At 33.9% G+C, this 22018-nt stretch overlaps 1 protein-coding gene across 2 annotated transcripts in view; it reads right to left on the bottom strand.

The window, feature by feature from the left end:
* LOC118188548 (protein eva-1-like) overlaps positions 1-22018 on the bottom strand; it is a 596222-nt gene that overhangs the window by 218607 nt on the left and 355597 nt on the right. The gene's annotated exons all lie outside the window — the stretch shown is intronic.

The following is a 22018-nucleotide window of genomic DNA, read 5'->3' as shown; positions in this document are numbered from 1 at the left end:
TTGTCAAACATTCTGAGGATATTTGTTCTCAAATTTACCAGTTTTAGTTTTTTGACAATGAACATCTGAAGCTTGCACATTATTTAATTTTCATATGTATTGTACGAAGTTGTTTCTAAATGCTGTACATTAAAATTAGTGATATGACTGATGATTTATTCTTGTTATTTTGTTATTAATTTAAACTGCTATTTTTTCTGACGTTTTTAAAAATTAATTTAGTCATGGAAAAGATTTTTTTCAATGGATTAGCATTTTCTAGAATATTTGTAAATTCCAAATGACATATATTTTTTTATAAAAAATGTATAAATTGTATAATTACTTACAGATTACAAACCCTACTATAAATATAGGTAAAATTAGAATTTGTTTTAATTACGGAAACAATTTTTTTTAATTAGGGTGTAGAGACATTAAGTAGTTTTTTGGAAGCAGGAAAAATGAAAAAATTAGCAACTGCCTTCGTCGGAAATCGAACCACGGACCTCTGGAATACCGGCCCAGAGTGCAAAAACCACTACACCACGAAGGAGAAATATTCTATATTACTCCCCTTTTCAGAGGGCGACTTTTTTTTAAGAGGAACCCAATCGCTAAATCCTGGTGTGGATATACCTCTTCCAACACCCTTTTAGTTCGGGCGCCACTGTAGAGACATTAGGATTTGGGGGGGCGGAGTGATGAAAAATTAGTAACCGCCTTCGCCGGGAATCGAACTACGGACCTCTGAAATACCAACCCAGCATGCAGAACCACTACACCACGAAGGCACTCTAAGAAAGAGGGTGAAATACCTTATAAAGGAAAAACAGTTTTCCCCTTATAAGGTATTTCTTATAAGGGAAAAACATTTTTTCCCTAATTACAGGACGGAAAATGTTTTACAGTCGCGCGATCTGTTGTTGATATTGAATTACAGTCGTGCGATAATTTCGCAGTAAAAATAATTCTCTGATGACTACTCATTCTAGCAACTGTCGTCTTATATAGAGATGGTCATCTTAGAGAAAAGATGCTTAATATCAATATTTATTTATAATCTCAGTACTATTGGTCACTTTCAGAAGTGGTCGTTTGAGAGGCGATATTCTATACATTTATTTACCGATACTCTCAGATTCCAAAATTTGTTTATATCCTCAGAAATACTGACAGAAGGTGGTCGACACATACATGCAAAATTTTACATTTCATTTAAAATGACTTCAAAAACAAAATCACAAAAGTTTTAAAAGCTGCATAGCAACCTATACATAGAATTCCCAATGCATTTTTTATATTTTTTCAGCCTATTCTCAATTCATCATATCACTATTCTGTTTTCTTAGTAATATGGTTAACAATTTTTTTTTATCTTTTTATGATTAATTTTTACGCGTTAATTTTACTTATTATATCACGTTCTTCATACTTACGCTACATAAAAATCAGCTCTAAGCAAAATCACAAAATATTAAATACAGCATATGTTTAGAATTCCCGATAATGCATTAGAGATTTCCATACATATTTTTTAATTTCTGTCCTTTCTTTAAATTCTAGCCACCTAAAAGTTGTCATAAAAAAGAAAAGCATATAATGATTTTAATGAGTCCAGCTAGTGTTATTTCATCATAAATTACTGAATATTTACCATCACACATCTCATTTTAATGCATGTTTATTTAAATCAATGACATTAAAAAGCAAAAAAAAAAAAAAAAAAAAAAAATGCTAAAGAACTGTGTTTATTGGTTTTAAATCTTAAAATTTATTGTACTGAGAAACATTCCAGATTACATTTGAAAGTATCTTAAGCTTTAGTGAATGGCAACACGCTGGTTCGTGGAAGATAAAAGTATTTTATTTCCAGTCACAACTGCACATTGGTTTCGTACAGCCAAGTTTGTTACCTAAAACTGACAGATCTCACATTTTTCCGAAAAGTAACAGTTCGCGCGCTGGAGATATTTTTTATTTATTTATTTTTTTTTATTTCGAGCAGTGTTGCCACTGTTCGCTTTCAGATAATAGAATTTGTTATCATCTTTCAGATTATAGAATTTGTTAAACAAAAACCAAATAAAATTTTATAAAATATGAAATAAATAATAAAACTAATTAGAAATGCAAAATTCTGGCTTCCAGATGCACATGTTCGTGTCAAGGACTACGGTATACAAAATTTGATGGCTGTAGGTACCATCGTTTTTTTCCAATGCAAGGAACATGCATACATACGGTTTCTTCGTTATTCAATTTCTTTAAAAGTAATAGAGGACGATAATATTTTTTCTCAGCAGTTTGAAAAGTGATGCACCGTTTATAGGAAACCAATGTGGTCAGAAGAGAAAAAGTAAGCTTGACGTCACAAAAGTGAAGCAAAGGAAAATCACCAACATGACAGCAGGACTCATCATGGCCGCCATTCAGCGTACGTCTCAGATTACGAAACATATCGTTAAATAAAATTACTTTGAATTTGAAAACAAATATCAATATCCGCAGGCTCAGAAGTGTTTCTTTAGGCATAATTTCGATAAATATCTTTAAAACTTCCAAGCCGGCAAACCAGTATAGTGGTTAGGGTTACTGACTGCCGTGCCGAAGGGCCCGGGTTCGAATCTCGGAGAGGGCATGGATGTTTGTAAATGTATAGTGTCTGTGCGGCATGGGCTACTCTAAATATGCCGAGTGCCTAAAGTCCTCTCGAGAGGTTGAGGTAGGAAAAGAGGAGTGGGACACTCTCAGACCCGTCCCTCCCGGACGCTCTCCCCCAAAATTGGGGGCGGAATTCAGCTAAATCGCAATCTCACCTGTAAGGTGCTCAAGGCTGTTGGCAATGACGCGCATAAACCTGCGCTTCTTGCCACGAGGTATTTCGTTGGCTTGGGCTGACTATAGATCAGAGAAGTGAACATTAGGAAAAACAACAACAGTTCCACTGATCACTATGTAAACATTTGTGTTATAGGTTACCGTTTACACATTTTCATGTAAGTAGATTTTTATTAAAATTTAAAGCGTAATTTAAAATCCTTATAATTTTTCTGTATACTAAGTGGAAAATCTTTTATGTTAAGTATTAAAACTAGAATAGGAGACATAAATATCAATGCTGAATAGCTAACATGTAGACAATTCCTATTAAAATGTAAACAAAACCTGGCAGAAATCCGCTTATGGCAGCTGCCATAATAAGTCGTGACGTTTCACGACTTCATTTTCATTGCACGAGACGTACGCTGGAGGCTCACTTCACTTAGTCTAATCTTCTTGTAGTGAGCCAAAGCAAAATTCCATACTGCTTTGCTTTTCCTTCATTTCGATGTATTCCAGCAGGACTGCCAAAGAAGAGAGAATGCGGTTTCGTTTTAGATTTTTTAACAATCGACAATGCGAAACACAAATATTTCGTAATAAGCATACTAATATATGCATTAAGGTAGCAAGTAACAAAAAACAATATGATCTAAATTAAGATGCAGTGCATTAATCAAACAACAGTCCGCTATTAACAAGCCACCATTCTTAGGCAGCCTCAAAGAGAGGTTCCATAGAAATTGCAATTAAAAAGTATGTATCATCAAACAATTTCGAATAAAATTTCGTAGACTGGAAATGTTAATTTTTATGAGAACTGATTCAATAAATGAATTAAACAACTGCTAAAATGAATAATAAAACCTTTTGTCATTGAATATCTCTAACTACAAAAAATTGCTTTTTAGGCTAAATGAAAAAGGCATATCACTGTCACATTTTCGTTTCGTTTCCTTTTATATTTTAGTTTCTGTAAGAAAAAATAATAAAACGCATTTTATCCTCCCAAAAAGGTATTTTTATTTCCAGAAATGATCTGATATATCGGTTCTTGCTGGTTTTAACGACCTCAGTTTAGAGTTATTGATCGATTTCACATTTTTTATTATTTACTGCATTTATCTTTTCAAGGCAATAGTGTTACTTAACTGGAATTCGCTTGATGAAAATACGCATTCGTGGTCAAATGACAATGTTTGGTGTTTTTATCGGCTTCACGGCTGTATTTATGCTTCACTTATTTTGCACAATAAAAGATATCATTTAAGATAGTCGGTATTATAAATTCTGCCCTATATTCTTATTCTACATTGCAAAAAGTATGCTTATCAATGATGCATTTTGAGTTACAGATAAACCCAGATTTCCTTTTATGCGATAATGAGATACTGCAGTTGTTATACTGTATTTCTGTTACTTACATAACATTTTTCCAGTAAACCTAAGAAAGTTCCATGTACAACTGAGATAATAGTGTAGCATAATGATACGTTCCAAAACAAGAAAAAATTTGAGACATTTTCTCCTTTCTTTTTATGCTCTTTATTTTATGCATTCATTTGTCATTTCTTTGATTTTTTTGGTGGTTTTTGAAATTTTTGTAATCTTTCATGGACTTTATGGGATAAGCGAAAAGATTAATAAAAGCATTCTTAACAATGATGCGGATAAAATAATATACACGAACACAGTTTTCATAATCGGTTTTACTACGTAGATATTAAGTTTTACGAAACGTCATGATTGTTGTCTTAATGATTGTCATGATTGTTGTATTAAAATGATAATATTGATAAGTACCTCTGAGTTTATTTCTCGAAATCGTTATCTATAATACATGAGTTTACGCTATACAGTACCGCTTAAAAACGGAGAGAAAGAATGATAAATGTAGAGCACAAAATGCATATCAAAAGTGGAGCAAGTGGTACCCTTGTCTCATATAAATGAGACAGAAAACACAAGATTAAAATTTAATTAATCAAATACTATAAGATAAATTAAGAGAAAATTATAAAAGTGTTGAAATACGTAGATAGCGATATGACTAAATATTATTGTTTTTTTCCTTATAAAATCTTACTCAAATATAGGGCTATTCAGAACTATATTCAGTACGTGAATGAAACTATCAAATGATGATTCGTAAACTACTGAAATTACTAGCAATATCAAATTCACATTCAAGAAATATAAAAAGCTGCTAGTTACACCTATTTAGCACTCTTTAGTCTCAGATATACAGCATTACAAAATGAAACATTCAAATCATAACTCAACTAAAATAATTTCTCGTCAACTGTAATAGATTGTTCAACAAATATGGAAATCTTCCTTCAATGAGATGAAAAATTACCGTACTTATAAAGCGTGTACATAATACTCTTCACAAAAACTTGAAGTGTAATAAAAGCAAAAAATGCCGTTCAAAACGGAGCCAGTGAGTAAAAAGATTTTACAGTGTTGTAAAAAAAAGTAAAGCTGCTACGGAATTATATAACTTTATTTTCCAACCTCAGCGATAGTAATTTCCGCTCACGTTAGAGGGCGGACATCATCCTCCTGCGTGCATAGAGGATCCACCAAAATTCATTCTGAAGTAAACGAAACTTGCGCATCTTACTTTCACAAACGGACTGCCAAGCACGCCAGGTCACGTGCAATTACTTACCTGCAATCATAATTCTCATAATCGTGACACGATATAGACGACCCTGATAATTTTTGAGGCCAGTGCGGCGCTTTACTTTCAAAGTCGTGTCGAAGGCCCCGGCTTGTTTCTATTTTTGCCTCGGTATGCCCGTCAAAGCGCAAAATAGCAAACAGTATTTGGCCAGCCGCCGTGGCTCCTTATAAAATTTGTACGCTGGGAGTTTGGCAGCACTCCAACCGCGGTTACTACGAGTTTGGCGTCGAATCGGGTACTCCGCGTAAACTCTACAGAAGTTCGGATGCCATGCCAAAGACAGCTACAACTCTTGAATGGCGACAGATAGGCCGACTCCAGAAAAATTGTTTCTCGGTGAGTGACTGAGGACTGAAGCATTTGGCAACTTGATTTGTAAAGCTTCATTAGTCTTACAAAGTTTGAAATAGCATCGAATAATTAATTTTAAATACTTCAAATAATTTTAAATCAAACAAAAACGACAATTAGAATGGCATAGATTTTGAAGAGAGCTTAATTCTCTGTTGGGACGAATCGCTACCAACCAGTCTGTAAGAATTAAGTCGCAATTTTATCAGCATGAGCTAATATCACTTAATGACGAATCAATATCTTGTTGAGTCCAGGTCCAAAAGTATATAAGCTGTGATCAAAGTTAAAAAAAGTGTAAATGTTATAAGAAAGTGTCTCTACTATTTCGGCAATTCAGTTTATATGCATAAATGCATCACGCAGATACTCAGGAAAACCTAGCAGAAGCAATGGACTCAAAATCTCCTTTTGGTGCACTTCGACGCAAGGGTAGTTTATCAAAATAAAAGATAGACAGATAAGTAAGGGGTTCAGTCCTTTCGTATAAGAAGACCGAGATTGTACCTGAACAATTAAACATAGTTTAGGTTATCTTCGACTATCTCAGAAATATATATTCTTTTACAAACCAAATTACTCCGCTTCAGTGAATTCGATAATTAACATTTATTTAGTTCAAATTCTCATATTTCAATTTTTAATTTTTGTTTAATTACTTATTACTTACCAATACCTTAAAATGTAAATACACACTTAACAAAATTTTGATAACATAAAAACATACAAAATATACTTCTAAATTTAGCGACATATACACAAAGACCATATAAGGAAAGATGATGATTAAAAAAATAAGCAAATTTGTTAATATAAAATGTTGGAATATGTCCAGTTAATTTTTATGGCTCCTCTCACTTATATAAAGTTAAGCTTAAAATTTATTTATTTTTGACAATTAATTCAAACTCAGGCTTTAATAAGGAGACAATTGCCTATATCTCATTTCACTTTAAAAATGAGTTTGTACATGAATTTTTCCTTTCGAGGATGAATTTTACCCATTAGCGGCCGAGTGGTAAAAGCCGCTGAACACTGGTAGTTCGGTTCGGGGTTCCAGTCACGGCGAACGGACTAGGCGTTTTCGTGGTTTTCCCGTGTGTAACGTGGATACGAGCCAGTTTCCCTTAAAAGGACCTCCACGGGGCATCCCTCCCTTTCCGTGTAATGCCTAAAGGTGGAGCACGTAATAAGAAAAGAAGAGGAACTTGAAATATTCATTTGATATTTTAAACTTTTAAAAAATTCCACTATATATTAACTCTCTTTTTATTTTCATTCTCTCTCTCTCTCTATATATATATATATACATATATTTGCGAATAAAAACCGATTATTAATTACTAAGTTAAGAGATATATAGCATGTCCTCATCCATTAAAGAAAAGGAAAAAAAACGTATTATAAATTAGACTTTCGCGAAGTGAAATTAATTTAGGTGTCATGCTAAACATTATTGTTGCGTTTTTCTTTCTGACACCAGTTGTTACGTTATTTTCTGACTTCACGTTCGTACGGTGTTCGTAAATTTTTGAGTGAATAACGACGACAGCACTTGATGGAATATCGAAACACACTTTATTGGCCGATATTAATCAAGACAGCTCCACAATCTCGTTTACAGTCTTCGAACTGTTACAGTTCCCGACTCTGCTTGGTCGTTTTGGAACTCCACGTACTCTCGAGTCTCACCACGTTACAACTCGCGATGCACACAGAGCACAGCTCCCGACTCTTCGGTTCAGTCGTTCCCGGAGCTCAACTCGCTATCTCGATGATGCACTAACCGCGATATACGAAGAGACTCTTTCGATGCACACCACGACCCACTCGGCACTCGCTACCCGGCTGTCAAGTCGATCAACTCCTTCGCACGGACTGACTCGCGAGACGAGAGTAACTATCTCGCACTCTATGCGAGGCACTCTCACACTGCGGACCAGCAGGGTTTATATAGCTTTCGGCTTGTGTTCGAGAACATTCTGGGCTAAACCGGTAAGAATTCGTTTCAGAAGGTTCTCCATCCTTCCATGGCATATCGCCCATTTTCTCCAAATGTCGCCAAATGGCCGATTTCTCGCCAAATGTGGCAACCCTAAAACTGTTTTGCGGGGAAGCCATCTTACCGCGCCAGTACATTTCGTAACAGTATTATAAATTGGACGTTCGCGAAGTGAAATTAATTTAGGTGTCATGCTAAACATTAGAACCAAATTTTAAATGTATGTATCTAAAACTGTTTATTATAATTACAAAAACTTTCTACTTAGAGTACAGAATCTCAAAAAATCGCATGTTATTTTACAAAAAAGGGGGAAAAAAAAAGTCATCCGGTTTGGGGTCTAGAAGCACATGACTACACGGAAAGGGAGAGATGCTCCATCGAGGGCGTTCGAGGGGAAACTAACTTCTATCGACGTTACGCATGAGGTAAACCACGAAAACGCCGCTGCAGCCAACTGGAATCCTGGACCGAACTACAAGCATTTAGCAGCTTTTTCCGCTGAAGGGCTTTGTTGATCAGCTAATGAGAATGGAGATATGAGCATTCTTACCGACAATACGTCAGCATAGTGAAGTCGATCATTTAATATTCTTTCCTAGTTGCTCATCAACGGTCAATCGGTAATACTGGTCACTAGCTGATCACTGGAAATTTGACCGGGCGTACGGGCTGGCTGCATGAAAGCTTTTGTTGCTTTTCTCATGCGTAACGTGAATAAGATACAATTTCTCTTAAAACGTCCACTAAGAAGATATTTCTTCTATTTGATAGCCTTTGTATGCTATGTCATAATCTAAATAATTCAATTCAGTTACCCATTCTTGTCATGATGATGTGAGTCTACCAGTGGCGGAGAGGTAAAATCGTTGAGCATGGGTATTTCGGTCTGGGCTTCGAATCGGCCCACCATCCGTCGAGCGGTAAATTCGCTGAACACTGTAGTTCGGTCCAGGGTTCGAATCCCGGCGAACAGACTGGCTACATGGATATTTTCGTGGTTTTCCTCATGTATAAAGTGTATGCAAGCTAGTTTCCTCTAGAACGTCCTCCACGAATGCATTCCTCCCTTAGGCAGATAGCTCTCGAGTGCGTTGCCGTATTTATTAAAACCGAAACAGAGTTTCAAATCCAGGGGTACGGGCTGGTTCCATGGGCGTTTTTGTTGTTTTTAACATGTGTGACGTGTATACGAGCTAATTTTCCTTGAAACGTTTTCCACGGGCTTCCCTTCTCTTTACGTGTAATGCTTAAAGGCGGAGCAAATAATAAATAAATAAATAAATAAATAAAAAGTTGGATTTTTCATGTCCAGAAGAAATATATTTTATTTTGAACATGATGATGGACAGAATATATTTCAAATATGGAATCTTAAATAAATACTCACACAAAAATTAGGTTTTCTATAGAAATTAGCATTTCTATTAAATTTAGCATATTTAAATAGAAATAAGTGAAAAAGCTGTAATAACTGCATTTCTTACAAAATATGAAAATCATACGAATCAACAAATCATAATAATCTCAAAGTTCTATTGTTGTTTTTTGATAAAAATATGAAATATACTTATCAAAAAGGAAAATAAGATAATAAATTTACTTTTCTTTAAAAAATATCAGCAATGATAGCTCGGTTAACATAAGAGGCAATATGTTGGATAAATGTCAATTTTTTCAGAGTTTTCACTGATATATTATATGATACAACGTAGAAGAATGAAAACAGTTTTGATATTTGCCAAAAATATGTACAATATTGCATACATATCATATGACAAATTGAAATATCTCTATATAAAACATTCTATTTCAGCTATGTTATACAATGCATTGAAACTGAGAAGTTAAATATCCTCAGATATTGCTTTGCATTTTTAAAATAGGAGCATTGCTATAGTTTTAAATTTAGCTATGCAAAAGGAAAACAATCAGATGAATATTCGACCGTTTCCAGCGAAACGAAATGCTTCAAATACGCCAAGGCATTTTTCGATTTCATGGAATATTTATTGGCTTGCTTTGACATCTTCTGCACGTCAAGTTTCATCAGATAGGCGTATATCAAAACGCACAAATTTATTTCACACAAATTTTTTGAATAAAAATAATACATATGAACTGCGGTACGTTACTTCAAAAAAAAAAAAAATAAAATAAATAAATAAAAAACCTCTGCTTCGTGAATTACATTTTATATTTTTGAAAAAGAACGGAAGTTCTGATCAGGATCTAACCAGCTTTTGATAGTAAGCATCCAAGCATTTCAGAAAATTTACCATTTTCGGTTCGATGTCCTGTAACGACAAATTGTCAGATATTTCATTTTGATCAATGTATAAAGTTACTGCATAGTACATATTATAATTTTGTACTTGAATAAAGCAAGCAGACTCATTTAAACCAGCTCTTGATGAGTTAGTGAATTAAATTAAATGTGTACTCCTTTTAAAATGTAATTTATTCTATAGCCTATGTATCTAAAATCTGTTACATGAAACACATCATCCTAAATGCAGCTCAACAATTTCTATAACACATATCCTCTAACTTTACTGTCTCACTGGCCTTACTATCGTTTGCGGCGCTGTTAATTAGATAATCGAATTTTATACAAATCAATAGCATTCAAAATGATTCATTCATTCGAAACAAAAATATATTTCGATGAGCGTTTTGGTCTTTAGGGGTGCAAAATTTTGAAAGTTGTTTCCCGATATCGAAAGAGTCGAAGAAACTTTAGATTTTGTGAGTACGGCTTGCTTTTCTATGGATGAAATTGGTATTACACAACTATCTGTAGTTTAGCATCATGGCCATAATAATCTCTTTTTAAATCCTCAGGGAAAGATATTGCTGACGAAGAAATCAATACCCGTGACAAATTACATAAAATAGGACTTTTTAAGAATATGGGTGCCAACATTTCGTTTCTCTTGATGCTGATTTTAGCATGGTTATTAGAATAACCCATATCAGAAACACTCAACAGTGTGAAAGCAGAAAGCAAAAATATAAAGAGAATGCAAAGAGTAGTCTCTCATCACACATCATATTTCTGTATCTCATTATGTTACTGTGGCCTGCAACATATTTTCGTAAACGTTAGCATTAGGATAAAAGCAAAATATAAAAGAACAGTTGTTAAGTTTTGTATTACAAGAAGACACATATTAATATTCTGCATTCTAACCTAATTTAAACAACCCTCCAATGAAATCTAGGAAACAGGTAAGATTCTACGATTCATTTTATAAAAGGATGGGAAAAGTTACATTTTCAAGAACAAATTTATTTCTTGATGCTTTATTGCCGTAGTCTATGATTAATTAATTTAGTTTATATATATTACGTATTTTCTCAAACTCTATCGTAGCCGTTACTTTTGCTTCATTTTTTAAATAGAAAGTGTATTTATTCCATTTAAGAAATGGTTGTTTTAATTTTAACCATATCAGTATTTCAATTTTATAACAGGAAACTTAATACAAAACTGGAAAAGAGATTTTAAAATTAAAACCAAGCAACGTTATAAGGTATTTCTCGTGCCTAGCGTGCCTTCGTGGTGTAACGGTAGCACGCTGGGCCGGTATTCCAGAGGTCCGTGGTTCGATTCCCGGCGAAGGCGGCTGCATATTTTTCATCTCGCTTGCTTCCGAAAAACTCCTAATGTCCTCTACAAGTCGCGCCCGAACTGAAAGGGTTATGGACGATGATTCTCCGCACCCAGGATTTGGCAACTAAGACCCCTAAAACCCTAGTCGCCCTTTAAAAAGGGGAGTATATAAGGTATTTCTCCCACTTCCCTAGTGTGCCTTCGTGGTGTAACGGTAGCACCTTGGGCCGGTATTTTAGAGGTCCGTGATTTGATTCCCGGTGAAGGCAGTTGCATGTTTCTCATCTTTTCTGCTTCCAATTAACCTAATGCCTCTACAACGTTGTGAAAACTCAGATAATATTGTATAAGAATTGTTTGGTAATACTGTTTGGAACAATTAAATTATTTGAATTCATCTGTCGTATTATATATTTAAATTAATTCTCTTACAGATGAGTCTCTACTAAAGACATAACAAAAGCAGAGGTAGGTCAAAATTCTTTATGATATCCAAAGTTCAGTATCTGAATACTTATTATTCACTATTCGGCTACGCATTTCTTTCTTTCAGTGCTGTACTAAAGGTGAAAAAATGACTAAATTAAAAGTTGAAACGATCGTAAAAATAGTACTAAAATATAGTACAATAAATAAAAATGTGATAATGATAAATAAAAGCATTTAAGAGGAACAATTATAAGAATTGCCACAGGTGTATTCTTCATCACTGGTTGTACGTTTCTTAAACGTTATGCATTTAATTATCATTACATTTTGTCGTGAAAAATGAGCCTTAATATATAAATGGATTTAAATTTATTTATTTTTAACAACAAACTACACGATCAACGAAAGAAAAATGCTGTAATAATATAAAATAAACTTGTATGGATGAGCTATGAAGAATGCACAGTAACGTTATTCACATTTGTCACTGGTTGCAGCTCCCAGTATGTATATCAAACAAAACATGTTTGGATACTTCTAAAAACAGTTGAGACCTATGGATGGCATATTTTGCAATTTAAGTGATTCTTAACGCGATATGATAACTGAAGCTCATATAATAAACCACAATATTTTGGAGGTAAAACCTAAGTTGTACTTTCAATATTAAAGGCGTACCGTGATTGCAAAAATACTGACAAACGTTTGAGTTTTCGGGCAAAGAATGGTTGTAAAAGGGCAACAGATAAACAAAATTACCATAAGTATCTTTTCATATGACAAAAGTATACCGCTGTCTCAAATAATATCGGGATTCAAAGATAAGGTTTTAAGCATCAGAATAAAGACTGTAGACTACTAGGCTTTAGGAACTCAGATTCGACTAATATATCTCTAATAATCATACAACACATAGCTATGCAGCTTGTTTGCGCATGGCAATTTGAAGACTGATATTTGATACTGGTAATAAATAGGCTTGTTCGACCAAGAGCATTTACATTCGTTTCTGGGAGAAAGCCTCATGAATCCATGGTTCTCACATGTGAATAGGAAATTGCGTATGCTGTCATGGTTTCATACTATCTAACTGTTTAGTTTGCATTCAGCAAGATGTGTTAGTTTGCTTAAAAACGTCTGAGATTGGTAAATGCTAAAGTGTGCATCCTTTCACATAAACTATATCCTTTAACAAACTTTATTGATTCTAATCAGTTCGCTTCTTCTAACACGGCAGTGAGCAGACTCGCAGGTTTACAGATGCCAAACTGTAAACCTGCGAGGTTGAAGTGAAACTGTAAACCTGCGAGGTTGAAGTGAAACTGTAAACCTGCGATATGAAAAATACTTATTTGCATTTGGTGTCTTTCTATGGACGCATAAGTCACCACATATAAATATTTTGAACATAGTTAAGACATCATTTAACGCAATGTGGAACACAAATATCCTGCATTGTTTGAATGCAACAAAATTATGGATTGGTCTGCAGCATGTACACTGACTACCAATAGGTAGTTGAACACCTATGCAAATGACGATATCTGCGGTCCTAAAGTACGTCACGGACTCCGCCGGTATATATCCTGTAGGAAACAGCATCGACTTTAGTCGCATGCAAGATACCTCGCAGTTCGGAGCTCTCTGATTTCGACATGGTATAATTATCGGGTATCACAAATATGGCCGATCCTTAAGGGACATATCTAGCGATCTGAAGTACCCAAAATCGACAGTGGCCTATGTGATTAAGAAGTGGAAGGTGAGCGGTGATTGTCGGAATGTGCCCGAGACCAACGGAGATAGAGACCGACGACTGCTGTCTAGAGAAATTCGGAAGAACCGTACCCAACCGATGGCCCTCATCCGCGAGGAGTTTCAACAGGCATCCGGGAGTATTGTTTCAATGAATACCGTCCGTAAGGAAGCACATCTGCTTGGTTTTCATGGTCGTACTGCCGCCCATAAGCCTTTGATCACAAAGTCCAACCGCGCTGCTCGGTTATTGTTATGCAAAGCACATCGAAATTGGACCGTAGATCAGTGGAAACGGGTTCTTTGGAGAGACGAATCAAGGTTCACCCTTTACCGTTCGGATGGCAGGGTCTGGGTTTGGCGTCTACCTGGAGAACGTCTCCTGCCAGACTGCATTGTGCCAACAGTCAAGTTTGGCGGAAGTGGAATTATGGTCTGTGGGTGTTTCTCCTGGTATGAGCTGGCACCCTTGGTCCCCATTCATGGTAAGCTCAACTCCGATGCCTACTGCACTATTTTGGATGACAATGTGCTTCCTACGTTGTGGCAGTTTTACGGGTTGGGCATCTGTTACTTTCAGGACGACAATGCCAGTTGTCATGTTTCGGCGTTAACCAAGGCTTGGTATGGTGCCAATGGAGTTCATCGAATGGACTGGCCTGCCCAGAGTCAAGACCTGAACCCTATCAAGAACCTCTGGGACGAGTTGCATCGCCGAATTCAGGGGTGCACTACCCGTGCAAAATCGGTGAGGGAACTTCTATGTCTTCTCCAAGCCGAGTGGAAGAAAATACCACTAGCTGTCATACAAAGACTTGTGGAAAGTATGCCCCGGAGGGTCCACGCTGTAATTACCTCTCGTGGAGGCTCTACCAACTATTGATTTTGAATAAAGTTAGTTTTCCTTTTCTATCACAGGTGTCCAAATACTTATTGGTAGTCAGTGTATAATGCTTACTGCCTACAAAAATGATGTACACATACTCATTTTTCTGCAGTTCAAACGTATCATGAAAAACCTTTTAAGCCGAAGCAGAGTCATTTTGGCTCTTTGATATATACAGTCGTAGCATAAATTACAGATTACACGCGCATATTTTATTATCTAGAAATTTTCTTATTTTATTTTCGTAGGCTTCTTTGCGTACGTTGCAATTCTTTGCATACTCTTGTGTGCTCGTGGTCATCAATTCACAAAATTTAAATTCACTTTCATGTTGTTGATTATTTATTTACCGATCGCGGTAATAATTTTTGTTAAAATATATGTTACCTTATCATTATCAAATCATCGCAAGTTCAGACTGTAAGTATAATGTTCATATGTGTAATGTGAATCTAGACGAACCAATTTTATAGTATTTTTTCCGAAAGTGTTACGATTATCATCGTATATTTGAATCTCGTTTTAAAGCAGAGCATAATATAGGTTATTATACAGAGAAGCTTAACAACATAGGTTTTCCTAAAGGAAGGGAATGAAAAAAGTTTTTCCGTGGGTACAGTAACCTGTTTGATTTTATCGCATGTTTTCGATCCATCAGGCCTACAGGCTGCCCTTATATAACGGCACCTTTTTTTCGCAGAACTTTATAGCAAGATTTGTGCAGTTAGATAGTCGGAGCAATGGTTCTAAATAATACCAGCCTATGAAGATCAAATATCCGAGGACGTAGTATGAAATCTACAGCCTCACAAAATCTCTCGCGTTGGCAAACTTCTTCCGACAACAAAAGCGTATACCCCTATTTATAATGAATTTCTTTTCAAAGCGACCTCTCACCTCAAGGAACAGAGTCCATATTCACAGGCATCTATCTATGCTTTCAGCAACAGAAAAGCACATTATTTTTCAGCTTAACCTGGGGCAAATTTAATCTGCGGCATACCGTCAAAATCATATAATACATTTTTTATTTATTGTAGTTTATCACGTTCTTCATTCGTTTACTTCGAAGAAAATATATATGAAACGCACCTATTCCTCAACCCTGATCTTTTGTGCCACGGAGATGGAACTATTTCCTGAAAAGGGATACTTTTACTAGCGTAACTGCATTTGGCCCTAGGATATTTTAGAGTAGTATTTTTATTTTTATTTATTTATTTTATTTTTTTATTTATTTTTTATTTATTTATTTATTTATTTATTTATTTATTGTCCTCGCTATCAGTGCCAGTTTCATGACGGGTGCACCATGGACGCTGGAAGCGTTTTTAGAGAAAATACATAGCCACCACGTTGTTTAGTGAGTAATAAAAATATATCTGTGAAAACACAGCGGTTATTATGTTTTTAAAACGCTATTTGCACACAAAGGAAGATATGAAAGTTTTGGATCCCTAAAAAGGAAAAAGGAATATTTAAAAAGAAATACTTCATGTGAATTCACTTTAAAATTCCATTTTCTCTTTTCCCAAGCAAAGATATGTAGTTTTTAAATAATTTAGTTCTTGATTAGAATGTAAGCAAACATTTAATTTATTAGTCAAAAATATTTGCTTCGGTGCTGCGAAGCCAAGTTTTTAAAATAGTTAATAAAATTGGAAATTTCCTCCTGCTCATGAAAAACATAAATCCGGCTGAGCAGAGAAAGAAGTATTTTTCAGGATGTTTATTCATCCATTGATTATCATGCTGGGCAAATAGGAAATATTTTGTAATTGAACTATACATCAGCATAAGTAATACAAATCGGCTTTCTCCTAGATTTTTCTATCTTAATCTAAAATAATTAAAATACTATAGTGCAGTATTTCAATTCTCCTTTTAAACATTTTCCGTCTTAGATATTTATTTTTCGAGCCCCACTATTTTTTCTCTCCGTGAAACAAGCTCTGTGATGAAAAATTTCAAAGCTGCTGCTTAAATGAAAAAATATGGACTTTTATTTTCTATTTACCAAAAATAAATTAAGCATATTTTTAAAGAGACCATTTTTAAAAACCTTGGCTTACATAACTTATTAATTTTAAACCAACTATGAAAACGTTTTTCAATTTAAATTATCTCTACGTTCATTTAGAAAAAGTAAATATAATTCTGAAATTGGCCTCGATGTTTATTTTCATTTCACAGTATTATTTATTCATTTATTTCCTTACTATTACAAAATCTAAAGAAGCGAATACGATATATTCGTATGAAATTTCTTGTTATTCAATACTTTTGCTATGATAAACAGTTTTCGTTGCGAAGGATTCTCCAATTTTTTGACACAAATAGAAGAATGGTACTTCATTTAAACTAGGCGTAAATTATTTCTTAATCTATCTTGACATTTCTTCTTATTGTAGCCAGTCATGAAATGTTTTGTTTCGTTTATCTCAAACTTAAGGCCTGAGTTAGCGAACAAAGCATACGGGAAAACAAACAAATTGTTACGAGGCCTGTCTCGTTGCGTTTACCATTTGAATTATTCATATTTCAGTCTAGTTTCCTTATACCGAAATTTAAATGGCAAGCGACAAAAGGAATGAGAATTGAGTGTTGGAATATTTAAAGTTCCAAATGCTAAATTTTCAACAGTTTTCATAAAATCTTTTGCTATGATTATTTTGAAATAATAATGGAAGGTTACTAATTTTCTTAATTTTTTAAGAAAGTAAATTTATAATATCCAGACTCTAGTAAGTCGAACTGTTTTTCTCTTAGCGCCATACAAAGTTCAACTTACTCTTCATTCATTGTTGTTTTAAATATTTTCGTTGATTAAACAAATACAGAAAGGGAAAATAGTAAATCATATATGCTACGATAAAAATGATTAATGCATTGTCTAATGCAAAATCTTTAATCACCTTTTGATGAATTTATTTCACGTATTACGAATTAATCACATTCTCCTGGATATTATGCTTCTATCGCTTATTCGAATTAGTGGACATTACAAATTGACTTACACAATTAATAAAGTCGACACACAATTATGTCTAGTCGGCAATCTAAAGAGATTTATAACTACACATAATCGTCAGTAAAAGTGAGAAAATTCGCATGTTATCAAAGGCAAAATAATGACATCAAATTGAAACAATTCATTACGTTAAACTTGGCTTATGTAATTACGACAAAGCGTTGAGGAATAGCTGCCTAAAGGGACGGATGCCTTCATGGAGGACTTTCTAAGGGAAACTACTAAAACGTCTATGTGGCCAGCCTGCTTGCGGGATTCGAACCTGGGACCGAACTACCAATGCTCAGCGACTTTAGTGCTCGGCCACTGGCTGACCTCATTATGTTAAAACCTGACTTTTATAATCGATTCATTTTCTATAACAAATACTTGTGTTCTTTGAAACTGTTGTGCGTATTATATATGTTACGGTGAAACACCGAAATCTGGAGAATGTCGACTTTCACCGGTGAATGTCAACATTCACATAGTTTTTTGGTGTATGTCCGAAATATTTTCCAAATACTCTTATTTCTGACTTACACCGGTCAATGTCGACATTTACCATGTACTAATGGTGAATGTTGAACATATAACAATATTATATTTTCTTCTCCGTAATTCAGTCGCGAATAAACGTACTTGAAACTTGAAATAAGAACTTAAGAACATGAGAACCTGAAACACACAATACATTCAAAATTAGAAATGAAAATAATAGAAGTTAAAAACTTGCTTAATTATACAGTACGTTCTAAATGAGAAAATAAAATAACAGTAATAAAAAACTTACTAAATTATGTGATTCAAATCTTATTTATTGCAACAACGTAAACTATTATGGCACTTTATGACCTCTCTTTTTGACTTTCACCAGAGCATATCTGTGATTGTCGACATACACCGGTGAGGGTCCGTATATACACGAATGTAGTACAATATTCGATCTTTCACCGACGTATTTGATGAATGTTAATATTCTCCGGTGAAAGTCGACATTCTTCAATTTCGGTCTATATGTATTGTAAAAATGCAGCAGCAAAATAACACACAAAAAGCTATTATTTTCGTTTTTATACGAGATTAAATTCACAAATATAAGAAGAGAGGCTATGAGTTATACGGTGTTACCTGATGTTTACAGTCATTTATTTTTTTAATTGAAAATCTTTCCGTTTTATCTGAAGCGTCGGTTTTTGGAATTTATCATCGATTTTCATAATTTCAGAAAATTAACCTTTTCTGCATCTTTAAAGTTTGAAAGCACTAATGAATTTAACCATAGATATCTGATCACGTTTAGAAAAGACCCCATGTGATCCACTAAACAACTGATAGGCTTATTTCAGATTTACAATTTCTCAAAACAGCCAATTGCATATGAATGTTTTGTGATTTTAAGAAATTAAATGCGATTCAATATTTCCTTAGAAACTTTTCTCCGAAATTATAGAAATTATACTTTTTAGCACAATAATCTACTAATATCGTAGTTTAAAAGTCTGCCGTTTAATTTTACCTTATTAAGAATCATGAAAAAGTGAGATATATTGCCTTTGATAACATGCGAATATTCTCACTTTTACTGACGATTATGTGTAATTATCAATCTTCTTAGGCTGCGTACCATACATAAGTGAGATATACATTAAAGAACAATTCGCTATTTTAAAACTTTCATCACAATTACATGGTACGCGTACAGGATTAAAGTTTTTCCAAGGCGTCCCATCGCCTTTCAATGTACCTTAAATGATGTCGAAAGTGTTAATGTTTGCATGGTTTCTTTGGTAAAGAATCTGATTTCAAATAATTCAGCTGATACAAAATGTAACAAAATAATTATCGAAATTATAATTGTATAAATTATTATCATTATATCATTTATAAATTTTAATCGAAAATAGACTTATTTTAAAATAAAAAATAGAAACTGGGCTTATTCAACAACAGCTGTAAATACTTTCTTTTCTGCTGTTTAGTAAGATATATTTCTAGTTCATGATTATATAATGAAATATGTTTTCGGTCTTGAATTTATATACGGAATATTTTCACTTGTAAAACGTGAATAAAATTCATCAAAAAAAATTACGATTACCTGGAAATAAAGATGTAATTTATGACCTAATCTTATTTTTCAACATCTATTATTTTTAAATTTTGCTGATTTCAAATGTTATTTCGTGTTTTCTTTATTGGTATGCATTTAAATTTTCAATTCTGCCAACTGTAAATAAATTCCACTCGCGACATTAATGTAAATATGGTGCCAGTCCTTAATATAAATATGGTGCCAGGTCATTAATATAAATATGGTGCCTGGTCATTAATAATGGCAGACTTGAATCATGAAGCAACCTGAAAAGGCACACAAATTCAAAACACAACAAAACAAAGAAATCATTATGTTCTTGGTTGTAGGGAAAAATGTACCAATTTAATTCCTAGAATACTTGTTCTTGCATATCTAAAAGAAATATAATGAAACCGTTTGAAAATGTTTATAAAACTACAGCTTTTAGACTTCGATAAGAATGAAGATAGAGATTCCTGCTGTACATTAAGGTCAGTAATTGTCACTTTCTAAAGACAAATTTTCCATTTTCATAACGTTCTAGACTGCGAAATAATTACCAAAGAAAATTTCTTCATGTAATCTAATAAACAAAACTTTCTTCTGATGTTAGGAATAAATACGTCACAGTTCATTCTAGACTGAGATTAATAATTTACGATTAACAAATTTTAACATAATCACTATGCTGTTTCGATATCGAAATAGTGATCTTGTCCCTGTCTAAGGAGGTCAGATTTTAAAAACTGAATTCTCAGAAACATTAAAAATTTTGATACTGAATTATATACAAGGATGAAAAGTACATACCTAAAAGTATATGTTTTCATCCTTTACACGCTACATGCATAACATGAAAAACAACATTTGTATTGGTAGTCTAAAATTGTTCTCGAAAACGTTACAGCGGAGTTTGCAAATGTGCTAATGTAAAAGTGCTAATGAGACTCACTTGGAGCAATATGAGAACAAAAAAGAGGCTTTCTAATGTGACATCACTAAATCAAATGAGATACAAGCTAGATCATATACAAGCATTTATTCATTATTAAGCTTAGCATCATTATACCATGAAAACCAAAGCTTCATCAAAATTCCAGCTCTGTGAAGACTATGGTGACTCTCATATATAATTATGACGGCGTACTCAAGGAAAGGTTCTTAATATCCTGTTTTAGCGTACGCATTCGGAACATAATTTGTGACCAGCATTTTAAAGAAATGACGACACTTTCAAATTTTCTTGCCATTAATTTGCAGGATGATATCAGGAAGCAAGTAGCGCAAGCATTGGTTGATTTGTTCGGTCGATAGAGCACAGAATGCTTTACTCTCTACTCTACTCATTGGATTTAGAGCTGTATGACTCTCATTTTATACTTAAGATGAAAAAACTACTCCATGGCAATCGTTTTCAAAAATACGTCAAGCAGCTTACCGTTTCGAATCATGAATAGAACACATGATGTTAGGATTACGGTACCATTTACGAATGACTGGCTTCAAGTTTGACACAGTGCTAGGTATTACACCGAACTACAGTAAGCATCACAGATGTATAGCTGTAACTTCAATTGTAAATAAACAGTTGCAAATGGAAATGTTCAAACTCTCGTGCTTAATTGTAAGTATAGAAAAGAGGCTTTAAAACTCAAATATTAAAGTTTTCCTCTTTGGTGAAACATATGGATATATTATCATCATTAAATAACATCACTTCCGTGGTGAATGTTTCTAAGATTTTCTAACTTCGGATTTATTCAGGTCTCTCCAAAATTTATAGCTTTAAATCCTAAAATTTGATAATGTGTTAAATATTAGTAGTTATAACTTAGAATCTTCAGATTTTTCTTCATGTGTATTATATTTACTTTTTTTCAGGGAATAAAATTTACAATTTACTATTTTTCGCTGTCAGAAATTTTTTTTCAAAAAGGTAAGTACAAACGTTAAGCAGAGTAAATAAAACTTAACGACATGCAGGTCTCCTCGTCAAATTATCATTGTATAAAACTCAGTCAATTTTAAAATCACACAGAAGCAGCTGCTTGCTACAGCTGTTTTTGGCAGGTTCTCATACAAAATTTTAAATCTCATTTGACAGCTTGATGAATAGCCAAGCACATAAATAACATTTTGACAATGCAATTTAACGAAAAAGGAGACTGTTTTTAAGGCGTTATGCTGAGAAGCTTTTAAAAATGTACACTTCTTTTACTCGATTCGAAAATTTCGACAGCAGTTAACGACGGATGTTCATGGACATATGTTGAGAGTATTTTTAAGACTTCCAGTTAACTTAAACTTGTAAAACTAATTTTCTTTATGCGATAATTATTTAATCAGAGATTTAAACAGACGGAGCTGGATGAGCATATCTCTTGCGTTATGCGTAGGTGTT

The sequence above is a fragment of the Stegodyphus dumicola genome, chromosome 9, assembly GCF_044657685.1.
Source record: "Stegodyphus dumicola isolate Sdum_Otavi_A_Nest chromosome 9, ASM4465768v1".
In the NCBI taxonomy this organism is placed as follows: domain Eukaryota; kingdom Metazoa; phylum Arthropoda; class Arachnida; order Araneae; family Eresidae; genus Stegodyphus; species Stegodyphus dumicola.
This window is presented reverse-complemented; position numbering and strand designations above follow the sequence as displayed.